Raw genomic sequence first — 7007 nt, forward strand, 5'->3', positions numbered from 1 at the left:
AATGTGCATTGAAATTAGTCCAACTAAGATTAAGAGTTTGGATGTTAATTGGGCTGATGATTGTTCTTTCACTTTGCAATGCTTAATAATTACTCTTTTCTTGAATGATAGGAATCACCTGATTGCTGTCTAATTGTTAAAAAAAAAGATAAATAACTATAATTCCTTATATTTATTGAAATTCTTTCTGGATTTAGTTCCACAGAATTACATAAGAGCCAAAGATTATTACTTCGGGTCAAAGTTGGGCTTGACCACATTTTTTTAGTATGTTTTAAAAGGAGCCCCATTACATGTGCTATGTTCTACCATTAATAGGAATAGCAGCCAAATTATATGTCTATTGTGTGTTAGACTTTAACACAAGTAGTTTGCATACTATGACCAGTAGAGTTCTACAGTATCCACCAATGACTCACATCTTTGTATAATTCTCTCCCTTTGATTCTCTGCTTGAGTGTAGAGTCTGTGCATATAATGGGATTTTACTCCTGTGATTACATACTTTATATGACAAAGATGAGGGAATTTTGATAATGCAATTAAATAGTTTTATGCCTAGAACTGGACATGCCTTCTGATAGGCTTTTAATATGTGAGGTGAGGAAATTAATTAAGAATTGGGCTGGGGGCACCTAGGTGGCTCAGTGGGTTAAAGCCTCTGCCTTTGGCTCTGGTCATGGTCCCAGGGTCCTGGGATCAAGCCCTGGATCGGATGGGGCTCTCTGCTCAATGGGGAGCCTGCTTCCTCCTTTCTCTGCCTACTTATGATCTCTGTCTGTCAAATAAATAAATAAAATATTTTTTAAAAAAGCATATGCATAAAAGGAATCACTGTAGATAATTAAAAAAAAAAAGAATTGGGCTGTGTTTGAGATTTGTGATTGCTATGGTTATTCTAAGTTCTCTACAGTCACATTGTTCAGTGATACTGAATTTAAGGGGAGGCCTGGTTTGCCAAGGTTATATTTTTCTCTTCTCTTCTCGTCTCAACTGGTCTTGTCTCTTCTCTCCTATCATTTCCTCTCTTTTTCCCTTTTCCCCCCTCTCCTCTTTTATTCCTACTGTACTGTCTCAGCTTTTGGCTCTACTTTAGGCTGTGCTGTGATTAATGCTTCATCCCAGAGATGAACGTGATCCTGGTCTGTGGTGGTATGCCTGTTCAGTGCTCCTGCCCCTTCCTGGAACAGCTCCGACTAGAGCACATCTGCCTGCTCTGCCCCCAGAGGTAGAATGCTTTTTTCTTGCTCCCTTCCTTCAGGTGCTATTGGTTTTCTTCAGTGCCCTAACATGCTAATGTCATCACCCTTCCACCAAGAGTGTAAGACATTGAAATTGCTTGTGTTTTAATAAATTGTTCATGTAAACTCTGTGAACAGTTGATAAAAGTAACAATGATCTTGCCATTCAGAGAGTGATAAAATGGCTTCTAGTGATACAAATCATAAGAATCATTGTCCTAATGTGATTTGTGATTTCAGCTTTTATGCTGAAGGGAATACTTTACATGTACTTCACTTGACATCCTGTTTTTTCTGTTAAGCAGAATTCTAAGAAATGTTATCTCTTTAAATACTGTTTTCCCTAATAGGGTTTATCTTTATTCTAAATCCAGATATGCCATGAAAAATGGCAATGAGCTGTCCATAATTACTTGATTTTGATACATATTCTTCATAGAATCACTAGCTTTTATCCAGGCAACCCTGTATGTTTAAAGGAAAGAACTGATAACTTTCTTTCAAAATATTTTTTTCTTTACCTCAATCCTAAATCCTAAAAGGAAACAAGACAATCCTGAGTTTTTTGTTCTTTGAATTTTAGAACAATGAAATTCTCTTTAGGGTTATTGCAGCCCAAGGCAATGAATCAAATCATATATTACTACCTTAGGATTTATGCTGGAGTTGCTATCACTGACACCCCATGAGATACAATGAATACTATCAACAAATTAGAACATTAGGAATTGACAATAAAGTCAAATTATTAATCAGTTTTTCCTTTGTCACCAAGAACTAAAAGTAAAGGAAGGCCTTCCATTCTAATTCTGCATCAGCTCAACCTAGAGACATTATTTGAAACCATCTAGATGGCTTAGAAGCATATTGCTGCTGCACTTTACCAACAGTTGGAATCAAAAGATGTAGTGGTATTCGTTTGTAATGTCTCATTATTTTGGCTCAAGCTTCTTGCTACTGAATGAGCTCCTTACACTGCTTGTTCACTGGTTGTTGAAACTGAAAGTTACTTTTGGCAGTCAGTCACTGGAAATTATGCCTAGGGAGGGAAAGGACACTTTGGACAAACCTATCCATCCTATGAAGTAGTTCACAATACAGCTTCCTCTATTATGGCCCTTAGCAAATGACTTATTTTTTAAACATTTTGTTGGGTTTATATATTTTCTGACTTCATTTCCACATAAATAAAGGTGTAATTCCTCTTATAACTTCCCTATAATGAATGTTTTTCATGTGCTTCATTTAAAAATAATTATTTTCTTTTTGAATTTCTTTCTACATAGTAAAATGGGCTATCCATATGATCTTCCTCGTAGCTATTACTAAATGGTATTGCCTATTCATTTGTATTTCCTATACTTTATATTTATGAGGGGATTAAGAGGTTTATACTGGTTATAAACTAAATAAGTTATGGGAATGTAGTGCATAGCATAGGCAATACGGTCAATAATATTGCCATATTACTGACAGATGGTAACTAGATCTAAGGAGGTGATTATTTCTTAATGTATACAAATATCAAATCAATATGTTGTATACCTGAAACTAATATAATATTCTATGTCAATTATAAAGCAATAAATTCTTTTTTATTAAAAAAGAGCTTAAGAAGACTATTTTTGAAAGAACATGTTGGTTTTATATTTCTATAAATTATATCCAAATTTGTTTGCTGATTCTTATTTATCTTGGGAAGAAATGAGAAGAAATTGTTTCAACAAAGATATACAGATTACCCCATTTATATTATTATGTCTCCCAATATCTTATTTTTTAATATACAAGGTTATTGCCACCTTTACGGTTCAGTAAGTGACTGCAGCCTTATTGGGAATTTCAATAAGGACATCAAGGGAACATCTAGACTCCCTTGAAACCATAGTTGCATTCATCTTGGAGTAATAGACAATCCATCATAGAGGCTTGTCCTGCCTGACCTAATATATGTCTTGTCCTGGGAATTTCAGATTGGCCTGGTAGTTTGTCTGAGTCACTTGCCATTCTTAGGCAAAACTATGAAGACAGATAGAGTTATCATCTCTATATAAGGATATATAAGACATAAGATTAATCTTTACCTAATTGTTATAAACTTTTATGTGTTAGGACTGAAGAGGTAAAAATCATGACAGAGAATATTAAAAATCTATTAGAGAAGGAAAAAAGTAAAATAAAGTTTACGTTACCTAGGTGAATCAACACTTTAGTTACAGGTACTTATATTATTAAATTTAATCAAATTATTATTTTCTTCTGATGTAGTTGGTTTCAATATAAATTTTGAGTGATTATCAATGGTAAATAAATAGACAAGTCCTGTGAGGTAAAACAGTTTGAGTGTCTAAATTATTTGGTGTGATCACACGCACTGACAACAAAGTTCTCTTTGCGAGAATGATTAGGCACGATGCCATTAGAACTACTCTGTGCTAAATGAAGTAGACTTTTGTTTTTCTTTCTGATAATTTAATTTAAGACATATTATTTAGTAATGAACAAACAAAAGAAAAACACAAAATCGCAATAATAATGCTTTAGTGCCTATATTGTTTGTGGTAGCTCCATTCAGCATATTGTGGTTAAAACTACCTGAATATCCCTTCATTTTGTGCCCTGAGAGTTGAGGCTCGTTTCTTTAAGACAGAACAGCAATTAGAAAAACATGCCATTCTAATCTCTGCTTCAGGATAACTGGAAGAAACTTAAAAAGCAATAGAAAGAAACTCCATTAGATAAAATGGTTAGTTGTACGGGGGCAGGCAGTTCAATTGATTTATTCAATGTAGTGAAAAAAGTGAGTTCAGTAGGAGGATGAGGGGGCTGTATCTTTTCTAACACAAAAATAGACTAGGATTGACTCTTTTAAGGTCATGGACAGAAGAGGGTCATCCCATTCCAGCACAGAATGACAAAGCAAACGTGTACAAATTTGCAGATTAAGAAAGAGGAACCCAAATATACCAATCAAAATTCTGGATAATTTTATTAAGGTTCAGCTATAAATGTTTAAATCTTTAAAAACATTGTTAAAGAAATAAAAATCTAGTTGTCTTACCCATTTAGAAAAGACTATTCCAACTGAGACTGAGAAAATGTTTTTACCAAACACATCTAGGGCACAATTAATGTATTCACAAACCTTGGTAAATTTCTGTTTAAGAATTAAAAATAAGAGAAGAAATGTGGTTATGTGAGGTGATGCTTCAGGGATCAGGTTTGTGATGTCTTAGAACACTTTATAAATTACTAAAAATCATAAGTTCTAAAACTGGGGTAAAGGGGGTATAAGAATTGCATGAGCTTTTGATAAATGCATTCAAATGAATTTTAGCTGAACCTCCAAATTTGTCCCTTGAATGCTTTAATTTCATATCTTCAGAACACGATTTTGCCAGAAATGCTTTTGTTGCTACAGCACTTAACAATAGCATATATGCTTAAATTTTCATTTCAATACCACATTAATGGTTCTCAAACCGTATGGAATATATTTTATTTATTTATTTATTTATTTTTTCCCTTTTTTTTTTTTTTAACTTTTTATTTTTTATAAACATATATTTTTATCCCCAGGGGTACAGGTCTGTGAATCACCAGGTTTACACACTTCACAGCACTCACCAAAATGTCCACAATAGCCAAACTATGGAAAGAACCTAGATGTCCATCAACAGATGAATGGATCAAGAAGATGTGGTATATATACACAATGGAATATATTTTATATCTTTGAGATTTTGTTGGAAAGTTTCATTTCAATACCACATTAATGGTTATCAAACTGTATGGAATATATTTCATATCTTTGAGATTTTGTTGGAAAGTTTAGGTTTCCTAAGTCAAAGGAGGTTAAAAATAACTATGTACATAGGATCCAGCTGAATGTTACATGTTCTCTCTTTATTCCCAAGGGTCATATTCATGACATAGCACTGAATTTATGTTAAAATATTGTTCTGAGAGGAGTGTTGACATAAGATAATGTGATTTATGCTTCCCATCCATCATATTGACAGATTTTAGACAGATGTCGCTGTTTGTCAAACATGGTACAAAACCAGGCAAAACCCCATAATTTCATGAAAACTATTTGCCTTTATCACCATCTCATCCATCTTTCATTTCTATGAAAATTTTAGTGTTAGAAATAATGATTGATTCAATAGGAAATTTCAAAATATGTTTTTGTTAAACAATTTTCCCCTGAAGACACTTAACAGTTGTCACTCAGTTGTCATTCCAGTAAAATGTGGTATTTTAATTTCAGTCAAATAAACATATAAAATGTATTACCTATGAACAGAATGAGCAAGGTTGAGGGATTTTGTTTTAAATAAATTAAACAAAGTAAATACTAAGGAAATAATGTCAAGTGAGTAATTTTTTTTTTCTCTTGACAAACCTTCAATACTGGTGATAAAATCGGAAGCTTTCCAATTTGCTGAAATTCAGACTGCAGATACAGATACAGACTTCAGACTACAGATATGGGTTGAATCTTTGTCATATGCAAATGTTCATTAATCAATCACGAAATGAGTGATATAGTATCAGGCCTCTGGGGCAGGTGAGAGGGCACTTGAGCCCACTGGGATACTTACTAAAAACCATTTTCCTCCTTTCAACTGACATAACTTTTACCTTGTATTTGTCTCTTTTCCACGCTATACATTACCTCCACATATGAAGTGCACGTGCTTACTGCAGGTTTTATTTTATTTTTTTTTTCTTGCTGCCAGTTTTTGATTTGATATTTAGCATAGAGAAGTTTCATTATACTAGCAGAGTGTTTAGGAATTTGTCAGATAGAACTCATAGGGACAGAATATTTTCCTACTCTCTAGGAGGGCTAGCAATCTTGGAAAGCTTTATCAATTGCTCCTTTCATACAGTTCTTGGTATGGAATAGTACTTTATTGGTCTCTACAAATTGTACAAAAAGGGCTTAAGCTTGGACCCCGCGTTCCAGGAGATTACATTTTAGTTGAAAAAAAGTGTCAAAAAATGTAATCATCCAAAGTTTTTATACAGAGTTCAAGGGAGGATATTATCAGAGGGTTAATATACAAAAAAATATATTAAAGAATTGCTTCCAAGTGTGAGCCACAGAAAGCTCCATCAGTTTTACCTAGAATGATTATGCAAATACAGATTTCTTGGACATAGAATCAAATAACCTCAAATTTCTATTTGAAAATTACTAGTTAAGGGTTGAAGGGAAGGAAAGGTATAAATTTAATATAATTTAGTATTTTTGTGAATGTAAAATTAGAACCTTTAAATTCTGAGATTAGATCTCAGAAGTTTACTGGTTTTGTTTTTTAATATGTAAATATAACCTCAGGAATCTTCATTTCAAACTAATATTTTGGGTGCTTTGGTGCAGAAGTATCTAGAAAAAGACTATTAGAAGGGACAGAGGACTATGTTTTGAACGCAGAGATGTGACTTATTGTCTTACATAATGAAGATTTGTATGGAAATAGAAAGTACTGGAAAAATAAAAACATATCAAAAGACACACAGCAAATGACCTTGGATATAGATACATAGGTCAGGTCACAGTAGGTATTGGACAGAATGATAAACTGTCCTTTGATAAAATGCTCTTGACTCTGTAAGTTCACCATTATGAAGTCCACCCAAATCATATCTCTTCCACTGTTTCATCTCAGGGTCCTGAGATTGAGCCCTACATGGGGATTCCTGCTCACAGGGAGCCTCCTTCTCCCTCTCCTCCTTACTCATGCTCTCTCTCAC

Source organism: Mustela nivalis (assembly GCF_964662115.1).
Source record: "Mustela nivalis genome assembly, chromosome: 3".
NCBI lineage: Eukaryota > Metazoa > Chordata > Mammalia > Carnivora > Mustelidae > Mustela > Mustela nivalis.